This window comes from Colobus angolensis, unplaced genomic scaffold (assembly GCF_000951035.1).
Source record: "Colobus angolensis palliatus isolate OR3802 unplaced genomic scaffold, Cang.pa_1.0 Scaffold147, whole genome shotgun sequence".
NCBI lineage: Eukaryota > Metazoa > Chordata > Mammalia > Primates > Cercopithecidae > Colobus > Colobus angolensis.
The window spans coordinates 7,445,433-7,457,762 of record NW_012114566.1 but is presented as its reverse complement, the minus strand read 5'-3'; the positions used below and the strand labels follow the sequence as shown (position 1 = coordinate 7,457,762).

The following is a 12,330-nucleotide window of genomic DNA, read 5'->3' as shown; positions in this document are numbered from 1 at the left end:
CAAATGCTTTGCACACTTCAATCTGCAATATCCTCCACACACATTTTTTAATACTGACTGATCAGCTCGATAACAGGAGGTTTCTTTGTAAGATGTTTTCTCATACCTGAAAATTTCCACAAAGCAGTAATTTTTGTGTGAAAGCTCATTCAAAAGCTAAATAAGCATCACACTACAAAGTTCTCAGTGGCAATTGTGTTTCCTTTGCATTCCTGTGTACAACAAAATGTGCTTTAATAAGAAAAGAGTAAAACTGGCCAAGCTGCCAGAAAGGGAGGGGAGGGGAGAACTGAGGACTACGGGCCTCGTCAGCCCAATAATGAAATTGCCCTGGCAGTGGGATCCTGGAGACCCCTGTGCTTGCATAGGACAAGTTCAGGGGACACGCAGGATGAGCCTGTGATGGTTGTCACATTCTTGATGACAGTATTCATTATTTTCTTTAAGGTGCACTCTGATCAGAATGCATACCCATCTGTAAGTGTCCTTTTGGTTTACGCTTTGGAACAAGTATTTTAAGGGGAAATCTCCACCTCATCAAAACCTGGTGAGATTAGTGATGATCCCAAAGCATTTAAAACAAATTGAAAGGGTTATTTAGAAAGACCTGGATGGCTCCTCTACATCCAAAGAACACCATATAGTGTGAGTCCTTATGGCTCTCCGACAACTGAAAATGTGGAGAAACCAATGACCATTGATATAATTGCCTACAATAGGTGCACCTTTGAGACTGCAAGGAATAACTGGATAATATAATGTCAACAGAGGACTTCCTGTTGCCGTATCACAAGCAGAAATCTTCATTAAAAATATAAATGTGTAAGAAATATTGGCCAGGAAGGTTCTTGGAAACTTTGTCAGGGTGGCGAAAAATGTGCTGTGGCCAGAGGTACTGAATGCCATAAACATCACGTGGCCCTCGATAGGGGCAGCAGAGTTCTGCTTCCTATTAATGGCCTGAAGGGGGGCGTTTTCGTCAGGATTGGTGCCGATGTCCCATTTTCTTCTTGATTACAAGATGTTGAAAATCCACAGAATTGAGATGCAGTCAAGAAATGGAGCCTGTAATAACATGTGCTAAAACATTTTGTACTCCATTTTGCATTGACTAGCGCGAAATTTCATTTGGTTGATAAAACAAAGCAAGTGACCACCTATCCAGAAGTGATTCATGGAGAGGGAATTTTAGTGGTGATGGAGAGTACAAACCCTTTTCAAAATGATTGTCTGAAAAGCAGACAAGTACACGGATTTCTTAATTATACTGGCTGTGTCCTCAACAGTAGCACTGGTCCTCTTTCTAGTACTTCCTTACATCATGCACTGTCGACAGGAAGGAGCAGAAAAGAGAAACATGCAAACACCAGACATTCAACTAGTCCATCACAGTGCTATTCAGAAATTTGCCAAGGAGCTTCAAGACACATTCAAGAGTAGAGAGACAGCATGGCCCCCTTCAACACTTCCTGTGTCTCACTTGTAACTGGTGAAATCATACCTCCCCTGTACACAGACAACCATGATAGCACTAACATGCCACTGGTGCAAATGCAGAATTTGTAACATCCAATTCAGATTCCTCAACAGCAGAGTACAAGTAAATGTCATCCCTGAAGAAAGAGAACTGACCAAAGCATGAATTTATAATCAGACAGTATGGCAATTATATCATATTTCTTTTCACTTCCAATAATGCATGAGCTTTTCTGGTATGTAGTGTGTATGTTCATGGTATTTACTGTAGCAGATATTATAATACAATATAACTTACATTTTACTAATGTATTTTTTACTTAAAGCATTATTGACAATTTCGAAAACACTGATGACTTCATATTTGTTACAATTAAAAGTGATCTTTAAAATAAATATTATCAGTTAAAAACAGAATGTAGAAATCTATGCGCTAACCAGGTAATTCTAGCTCAGACAACTAGAATTTGAGAGAAAACCGTGTCACAAGTGGGAAAGTCAACATTAATCAAGAATCAAAACATGTATTATCGCAATCAAAGCTATGTATAACTTTGGATTTCTACAAGAAATTCAACACAGAACGCTTTACCCATTAATTATAACAATAAAAAGTAACTCCTATTCAACCCTAAATCTAAATTATGCCAGAGCTTTCTAGAATAATACAACTACTTCAGAATGTTATCGTGTATTTTAAAATTCTACATTCTAATAATTTTCAAAAATCTATTAAAGGTACTTCAAGTGGCTAAACTTTCCAGAACAGTAGCACAAATACAGTAATATAATATCATCACTATATTCTTCAGAATCTTAAAAACAGCGATGACAAAGCACATCCTTTGTTCTTTTGAAACATTCTTCACAGGCAACTTTTCAGCTGTGTCATTTTCGCTATTATAAGCTATTATTATGCTATATATTCTTTCACCAATCAGTCTTCTAATACCAGTAAGAGTTCATCAATAATTGTGGGCCATTCCAAAGCAAACATAAAGATTTTTCTAGATCCATTTTTCAAAAGAAAAGTGTGCATTTTCCTAAAGGGATGAAAGAGAAATGTCTGATTAATCGACACTCCGAAATCATTCCTGAGCAATCTGTTAGAATTTCTTTCCCTTTACAATGTTTTCTGTTCTACGCTATCAAGAACTATGAATCATAATTTCTGGCAGCTAAATCCAAAAAGGGTGAGAGGTTCTATTAGCATCCTAAAAATATGCATGTCCTAATGCTCTCTTAAAATATGTCTGCTCAGAGAAGTTTCAGATTTTCTCAGCCAAGCAAAATGACATTAACTAAGACCCTGGCATGAAGATTTGCTTATTTTAGTTTGCTTAACATTGTAACCACAGCACAAAAATATTGCTACTCAGTGGCAGATAAGTTATTCTCTCACATTTTCACTTATTGTTTATTAACATCACATGATAAACTATCAAATCACTTATGATCACTAATTACTTTGATAATTCAATTATAAAGACAAACTAAAATGGTATTAGAATTAGTTCTTCTCAAGATAAGATAGCATTCTTTCTGTTTTAAAGGAGTCTGGTTAAAATTATTCAGCTAAAGCTAGGAATAATTGAAGACAATTGACAATTTAAATCAAGACAGCATAATCCGTCTACATCAGTTGCTGATAAACTTCTGAAAAAAAGTCAAAAGTGATACTAACTTTTTTTTTTAATATTCAGCATTCCTCAAGGACATTTAACTTTATTTGCCTTTTTCCTCTGAAAGTTTACTACAGGATTCCAGGAAGAATTTCCTAAAAGGGAACAATATCCGGCAGTGTATTTAGCTGACTTGCCATAAAGGATGAGTAGAGTGCAGAGAAGGTCAGAGCTAAGTCAAAGGAGAATGTCTTGTTATTTTGACTGTATACCTTTGAGGCAAAGGCCTAATACCTTTATAGAAAATAAAATGCAACAAACTTAATACTTTTATCTGCTAGAGACAAGAGGACAAGGGTCATGTAATTGCATATATTGCATATCTTGTTGTATTGTTTCGCTCATTTTCTCTTTTTAATAGAAAATAACAAATTAGTCAAGGAAACACTGCCAACTGCTTCATTTCATATGTTAACTAGTATATTTATATGCTTCCAAAAATATAGACTTTAAGCAAGATAAAATGGAAATGTTTAATGGATTCACAGGGAAAACCTGAAGAAATTTTTTAGTAGCAAAAGTATACAAAAACAGTAGCAAAGTACACAAAGAGTTCTGGAAACAACTCTAACATGTTTTTTTATGGCAGAATAGTACACCATTGTGTCTCGTACTGGTATTTGATAATTTTTTTTTTCAATGTGGTCAAATCCCCTTTTTATTTTTATTGTTTCACTTAAAATTGTGTAAAATTTTACTTTTATTTGAATAGTTGCCTACCAATGCTATGATTTCAGCAACTTGATGAAAAAATCAATCTATCATTTGATTTTTAAGACTATTATTTTGTGGGCTTATTTTTTGCTCCATTTCATTTTTAAATTAATATAAATTAAAATTGACTTTTTAGAGATGTATACTGCTATGAATATTAAGACATGCACAGATTAGTGTAAACACCATCACAATCAGGCTACAGAACAGTTTCATCTCTTAAAAAACTCCCATGCTACCTCCTTGTAGTCCCCTTCCTTGACTCCTAATCCCTAACAACTGCAGTTCTGTTCTTATTATTCTTTTGTTTTTGGAGACTGTTACACAGTTTTGTTCTTCATTATCATGTTTCTGCTTTTTGAGAATGTCATGTAAAGGGAATCAGACAATATGTAAACTGTTGAGACTGAGTTTCTTAACATGGCATAATACTTTTGAGAATTATCCAAATTGTTCGGTTATCAATAATTCACTTCTTTGTGTTACTGAATAATATTTCATTGTATAGTTATACTATGATTTGTTTTTCCATTCACTTATTGAAAAAGACTGGGTTATTTCCAGTTTAGGGCCAATGTAATTAAAGATGCTATAAACATTCATGTACAGGTTTTGTGAAAACACAGGTTTTTGCTTTACTTAAAAAATAAAATAAAATAAAAATACCATGAGAGGAACTGCTGGATTATGTAATAAGGACATGTTTAGCTTTACAGTAAACTGCCAAACTGTTTTCAAAATGGCTGTCATATTTGGCATTGCCATCAGTGATGTATGAGCATTCCAGTTGCTCTACTTTCTTGTCAGCACTTGATATTGTCAGTATAGCCATTCTAATAAATGTATATTAGTATCTTTTACTATTAAGTATTATATTAGCTTGTAGATGTCCTTTATCAGACTGAAGAACTTTCCTTCAATTCCTAATTTGCTGAGAGTTTTCATTATGAATATTAAATATTTTAAAATAGTTTTTATTTTTGTATTAATAGATACTATATAATTTTTCTTCTTTAGACTATCAGATATATTTAATCAATTGATTGTCAAATACTAAGCCAACCTTTCACTCATTAGATGAATACTACTTGGTCACATTATATTATTCTTTTATACATTGCTAGATTCAATTTGCTAGTATTTTGATGATTTTGCATTTATGTTCATGAGTGATACTGATCTGAAGTTTTGGGGTATTTTCATCTTGTCACAGTAACGCTCATCTCATAAAATGATGTAGGAAATGTTCCCTCCTTTTCAAGAGATGGTGTAGACTTGGGTTTATTTCTTCTTTATATGTGTGGTAAATTTTAGCAATAAGGTCATCTAGTCCTGGAAATTTCTTTTTCACAAGATTTCAATAATGGGTTAGGAAGTTTAATAATTACCAAACTATTAAGGTTATCTATTTCACTCTAAAAGAGTTTTTAGAGGTTTTTGGTTTTGGAATAATCGTTCATTTCACCTAACCTACTGAATTTTGTATTATACATAGATTTATTCATAATATCCATTTTATCCTTTTTATATCTACAAAGAATGGGGTGATATCCATTTTTTAATCCTTGTTATTGATCACTGTATCTGCCCTCTTTTTCTGCCATAGGTATATCAATTTTAGTTCGCTTTTTTATGATTTTGCCTTTTGGTTTTATTGATTTTTCTGCTTTCTGTTTCATTGATTTTTGCTCTTATATTTATTGCTTTTTATTTCTATTTGGTTTAGTCTACTTTGTACTTTTTCTGTTTTCTTAAGATGGAAGCTCACTTTGATTTGAAACCTTTCTTGTTTTCCAACATAGGCATTTAACACTGTAAATCTTCCTCTGAGCATTGCATTAAGTGCATGCCACACATTTCAACATGTTATATATTTATTTTCCTTGAGTTCAAAATATTTACAAATTTCTCTTGAGATTTTCTCTTCAATGTAAAGATCTTATGGGCATGTATTGTTTAATTTCCAAGTGTTGAGATTTTCTAGTTATTTTTGTTATTAATTTCTAATTTAATTCCATTGTTTTCAGAGAACATACTTTGTGTGATTTCAATTAGTTCAAATTTGTTAAAGTTTGTTTTATGACTCAGTATATGCCTATCTTTGCGAATTTGGTATGTTATACTTGAAGAGAAAGTGTGCTCTTCTGTTTTTGCGGGGAGTGCCCTGTTTATGTCAACTAGATCCAGTTAATTCATGATAAAAATCCTTGCTGATTCTATCAGTGTTGCTGATTCTATTACTACTTCTGATTCTAAGAAAGGAATGTTGAAGTCTCCACTGTAAGTGTGGATCTCTCTCTCTTTCAGTTCTGTCTATTTTATCTTTTGAAGTGCTGTTGTTTGCCAATACAGTTTTAAGATGGTTGTGTCCTCTAAGTTGATTTACCCCTCTATAATCATGTACTGTGCCTCTTTGTTCTAGGTAATTTTCTTTGCCCTGAAGTCTACTTTTTGTGACATTAACATGGTAACTCCTGGTTTCTTTCTTTTGATTAGTGTTTGCATAGTGTATCTGTTTTTACCCTCTTATTTTTCTCATACCAATATTATTACATTTGACATGAGTTTTTCATATGCAACATATATTTGTGTCATTTTTGATTCTGAAAATCTGTCTTTTAATTGATATGAGAGCTTTTACATTTGTTATAATTATTGATATATTTAGGTTTAGATTCTACCATTATATTATTTGCTTTCTGTTTTCTTCCCTCTGTTTTTTAATTCTCAGTTGTCCTTTTTCTGTTTTCTTAATTATTATTTGAGTTTTTTAGTATTTCACTGTAATTGATTTTTTGAACTATTACTCTTTTTATGTTTTGCTTGTTTGGTTTTTAGTGGTTGCTCTGGGCATTACAATACATGTTTAACTTTTAACTGCTTAGACTCAATATTTCACCACTTGAAGTAGAATGTAGATACAAGATCGGTCCACTTATTTCTGGCCTCCACAATTTTAGGTGAGAAAACTGCAGTCATTTGAATATCCTATTAAAAAAATTGTTTTTCTAGTTGTTTTTAAGATTTTTTTCTTTGTTGTTAGTGTTTGCAATCTGATTATGACATTTCTGAGTTGAGACTAAATGTTTATCTTTTTATGGCCTGCTGAACTTCTTGAATTTGTAGGTTTATATCTTTCATCATATTTGAGAAACTTTCAGCTATCATTTCTTCAATTTTTTTTTCTGTACTACATTCTTGTCATGACCTTCTGGGTGGGACTCCCACAGCATGAAAATTAAACCTGTTGGTATAGTCCAAGAAGTTTCTAAAGCTGTTTATTTTTTCTCTTTTTTCTCTGTTCTTTAGATTAACTTCCATTGATTTATCCTCAGATTCATTGACTCTTTTCTCTTTCATCTCCAATATACTATTGCGTCCATCCAGTGAAGGTTGTGTTTGTTTGCTTAGAGTTTTTCTTTTTGTTTGCTTATTTTTGGAGAGTGTGGAAGTTATATTTTTATTTATAGAATTTCCACTTAATACTTCTTCATATCTTCTAATTATTTGCTTAGATTTTCTTTACATTTGTTTCAAGAGTGTGCATACTTTGAACATTTTTACAATAACTGCTTTAAGTCTTTGTCAGATAATTCCAACATTTCAATACTGGAGTTTATTTTTTATCTTTACCAGTGTGAGTTGAGGTTTTCCTGGGTTCTTGTTTGTCAATTAACTACGTATTGTCTTCTGGATGCTTTGGATACTTTCCTATGAGACAATGAGTCCTGTTTAAATCTTATAGAAAATGTCGATATTTTGCTTTAGCAATCAGCCCAGTTGAATTCAGTCCCTGCATCCTGATCAGCCTTCTGTGGTTGTGGTTTCAAAGTACATTTCAGTTTTCAATGCCTTTGCAGTGCTAGTCACATCTGCCTTGTGTGTTTGTCACCTAGTGGCTAGTCCAAGAAGTGGGCAGAAGCCCATCTCAAAGTTTTATTCTCAAAATACATGGTATACTGTTTAGGATTAGATCCATGCACTTGCAGCTCAAGGGTGAATCCCAGAATTTATAACCAATTTTACAGAATTGATTTCTCAAGTTCCTATGCCTTCATTATCTCCCTTTCTGGTTTCCTTTTCAGTTCCCCAGAAAGTATGGTCTTTAGCAATGCTATACTGACACACACTTCCCATGAATGCATATGCATCCAGGACCAAGCAAAAGGAGAAGAAAAGAAAAGAAAAGAAAAGAAAAGAAAAGAAAAGAAAAGAAAAGAAAAGAAAAAAGAAAGAAAGAAAGAAGAAAGAAAGAAAGAAAGAAAGAAAGAAAGAAAAAAAAACATTAGATGTTCTTATTTCCCAAAGTTTAAAGCACACTGTAGGTTCCTGCTGCCACAACTGTTGCTACCAGAAGTTCTGTATACTGCTCATGGAACAAGAACTAAAAGGCTTTTCTCCAAGTTCTCTCTCTCAGTGTTGATGCTTACTTCCATATTTCGCACTACTTGAACCCAGGCTGGGGTAGACACCAGAAAATGGTAAATGCACTGTCCATTCAGTGATACTTCAAATTCTAGTCAGAGTCCTCAAATCACTCTTCCACCATTCTGATAAGGTTTTATAGCTGCATTCAGTGAGAATGACAGATTGGAGTGTGCTTACCCCATTTTACCCAGAACTGGAATTTTTGAGTGGGTTTTTTTTTTTTAATTAAGCTTATAAATAGCACTGTTACTTTATAATTAGTCTACATAAAAAGTTTATCTGGATAAGTGTTAAAAACAGATGAATAAAGAAAAGAAGAAAAAAGGAAGGAAGGGATGGGGTGAGGGAGAGAAAGAAGGAAAGCGAGAAGGGAAAGAAGGAAAAAGAGAAAGGAAAGGAAGAAGGAGAGGAGAGAGGGGAAAGAGAAATAAAGAAAGAGTAATAAAAAATAAGAAGGAGCTGGGTGCTTTATCTCAGGCCTGTAGTCCCAGCACTTTGGGAAGCTGAAGCAGACGAATCACTTGAACCTAGGAGTTTGAGACCAGCCTGGGCAACATGGCAAAACCCCATCTCTACAAAAAATACAAAAATTAGCTGGGCATGGTGGTTTCCACCTATGGTCCCAGTCACTTAGGAGGCTGAGGTGGGAGGATCGCTTGAGCCCAGGACGTGGAGGCTGCAGTGAGCTGTGTTCACACCATTGCACGCCAGGTGGGTGGCAAAGTGAGACTGTCTCTAAAAATGAAAAGTAAAGAAGGAAGACAGAAAAGGAAAGAATCAAGAAAGAAAGGGAAGAAGGAGAGAGAGAAGGAAAGAGGTGAAAAAGAAAAATGAGCGAAAAAAGCAAGATAGAAGAAGAAACTGGAAAGGTACGAAAAAAAGAAGAAAGGATCCAAGAGGGAGAGAAGAGAGAAGTAACAGAAAGACAGACATTAATATCAAACACCTGACTGAAGGTAGATAAAGCGGAAACAGGAAAGGTTCCCTTGTCCCCCTCACAGAGTGTGTGATGGGGGTGTGGCTCGCTTCTTCCGTGTCCCCTGCTCAAACCTCTAGGGAAGCATATAGACAGGCAGGCTGTGGGGCTCCAACCCCATGGCAGTGTCTAGGGGTGAATGTTTACAGCTCCTGAAGCCCTAGTGGGCGTGTGTTACAGGGTGCTCTGTTAGTTTGCCATCTATAAGCAGCTTGTGTTAACCAGCTGAATTAGATTCTCTACCATGCCGCAAGGGCAGAGGGCTTTCTGTATCCTGGGTGCATGCCTTGGTGTACTGGAAGAATGATATCACACATGGGCTTTGGGAATGAGTGCAAAGTTTTATTGAGTGGCAGTAGCTCTCTGCTGATGCGGGAGCAGAAGTGAGATGGTTTTCCCTTGGAGTTGGGCTGCTTGGAGACCCCAGGTATCCTCTGACTGCCCCACCAAAGTCCGCCTCGTCCTGGTTGATGCCGTGCCAGCATGCCAGCATCTGGTGGTACCTGTCAGCGGGCTCTTCCTCCCACAAGCTCTCAATGACCAGCCACTTGTGTCTTCTTCCACTGATGTGTTCCTCACGACGTCAAGCCACTTGTGTGTGTGTGTGTGTGTGCCAGCTAGGCTCTTGGGTTTTTATAGGCAGAGGGTGAGGGTGTGGTAGGATAGGGTGGTCTTGGAAAATGCAACATTTGGGAGCAAAGACAGAAGTGTCTGTCCTCACCTAGCTCCGTGGGGATGGAGCCCTAGCCAGGGATTATGCCTTCCTCTACCCAGCACTTCCCTCCCCTCCTTCCACATCATTTAAAGGGACCACGCTCTTTCCCTCCCAGCACTCTCGTATCCAAGTCACCTTCTTTAAATCTGACAAATTGTTTCCTTTGTCTGGGAAAAAGACCATTGTGAGCAAGACAAAATGTAGAAGTCATTTCCTCTTCACATAACTTTTGCCACCAAGTGGAGAAAAAATGGTACTCCCAAATTCACATGTAGAAGTCACAATCCTCACCATAGTTTTTGCCACCAAATAGGTCAGAAATATAACTTTAGTTTTTAAAAAATAAAAAGGCTAAAATGTAAATAAATGTTTATGCTGAAAACCCTGAAGTTTGGGGTAGGAAAATCCTTCCTTGAAAAAGTTTTCAAGAAGTAAATTTCAAATGCAAATCAAAACTACAGTGAGATATCATCTCACCCCAGTTAAAATGGCTTTTATCCAAAAGATAGGCAATGACAAATGCTAGTGAGGATGTGGAGAAAAGGGAACCCTTGTTCACCATTGGTGGAAATGTAAATTAGTACAATAACTATGGAGGAGAGTTTGGAGGTTTCTCAAAAAACTAAAAATAGAACCACTATACAATCCAGTAATCCCAGTGCTAGGTATATACCCAAATAAATCAGTATATCAAAGACATATTTGCACTCCCATGTGTGCTGCAGCACTATTCACTAAAGCCAAGATTTGAAAACAACGAAGTGTCCATCAACACACAAATAAATACAGAAAATGTGGTACATATACACAATGGAGTACTATTCCGCCATGAAAAAGAACGACATCCTGTCATTTGCAACAACATGAATGGAACTAGAGGCCATTATGTTAAGTGAAATAAGCCAGGCACAGAAAGACAAGCTTCACATGTTCTCACGTATTTGTGGGAGCTAAAAATGAAAACAACTGAACTCATGGAGGTAGAGTAGAAAGATGGTTACCAGAGGTTGGGAAGGGTAGTGCAGGCAGGGAGTAGGGATGGTTAATGCATACAAAAACATAGAAAGAAAGAATGAGATCTAGTATTTGATAGTACAACAGGGTGACTATAGTCAATGATAATTTAATTGTACATTTTAAAATAAGTAAAAGAGTATAACTGGATTGTATGTAACAAAAAGGATAAATGCTTGAAGTGATGGATACCCCATTTACCCTGATGTGATAATTTTGATGTTCTGATGTGATTATTTTGATACCTCAATCCCATAAATATATAGAGCTACTATGTGCCCACAAAAATTAAAGAAATTATCAGGTGTTATTAAATTGAATAACAAAACACAACATAACCTTGGGGCAAGGGTGCAGCTTGCATTTATTAAACATCAGCCTAGATTTTTGTGTTCAATTCCAACAGGCTGAGAGCAGAGGAGTTTTAACTTTCAGAAAAGTTTTGCTGGGCGCAGTGGATCACGCCTGTAATCCCAGCACTTTGGGAGGCCGAGGCAGGCGGATCATGAGGTCAGGAGATCAAGACCATCCTGGCTAACAAGGTGAAACCGCGTCTCTACTAAAAATACAAAAAATTAGCCAGGTGCAGTAGCAGGCGCCTCTAGTCCTAGCTACTTGGGAGGCTGAGGCAGGAGAATGGCGTGAACTCAGGAGGCGCAACTTGCAGTGAACCGAGATCGCGCCACTGCACTTCAGCCTGGGTGACAGAGCAAGACTCTGTCTCAAAAAAAAAGGAAAGGAAAAAAAAAGTTGTGACCTGAATATGAATGAAAAGCTATCAAATGTATCTAGATGTTTATATATTTACATCTCATACTTTTATATAAAGGAAATAATGATTAGGAATACCCGTTCATTATGAATTAATCTTAAAAGCGTATTGAAGTGGTAAACCAACCAAAGCCCCATTCATGTCTATGGGACTATTTTGGATAAATGACTCGATCTGCAAATTTGAAAGTTATCCCATGTTTGTGAACATGGTTTCTCTTCCATTATCTCTTTCTCAAAATGGACAAGTTAGAATCAAGTCCATAGTACTCCAGTTAGATACTAAGGATAAAGTAAAACTTTTATTTCATATACCATCTCTAGATGTTGTGGAGAGGAAGGCTTTTAAGGGACAGTATTAAGAGACAGTATATGTAAATCTTGTCTTTGCCAAGCCACCTCTCATCTCCACAAAACCCCCATGGAAATATAAGCATAAATAAAAATGTCAGAGTGAGGCAAATTAACCATCATTATTAACTTGAACTTTGGTCCCAATACCTAAGCAGAAACAGAACTGTAGGTGGCTGCACTAGTAAAAAAAAAAAAAAAAA

General features: G+C 35.8%; 1 pseudogene; it reads left to right on the top strand.

Annotated features, from left to right (window-relative positions):
* The first annotated feature begins 319 nt into the window (after positions 1-319).
* Positions 320-1,699, top strand: LOC105507267 (annotated as a pseudogene).
* Positions 1,700-12,330: the final 10,631 nt, after the last annotated feature.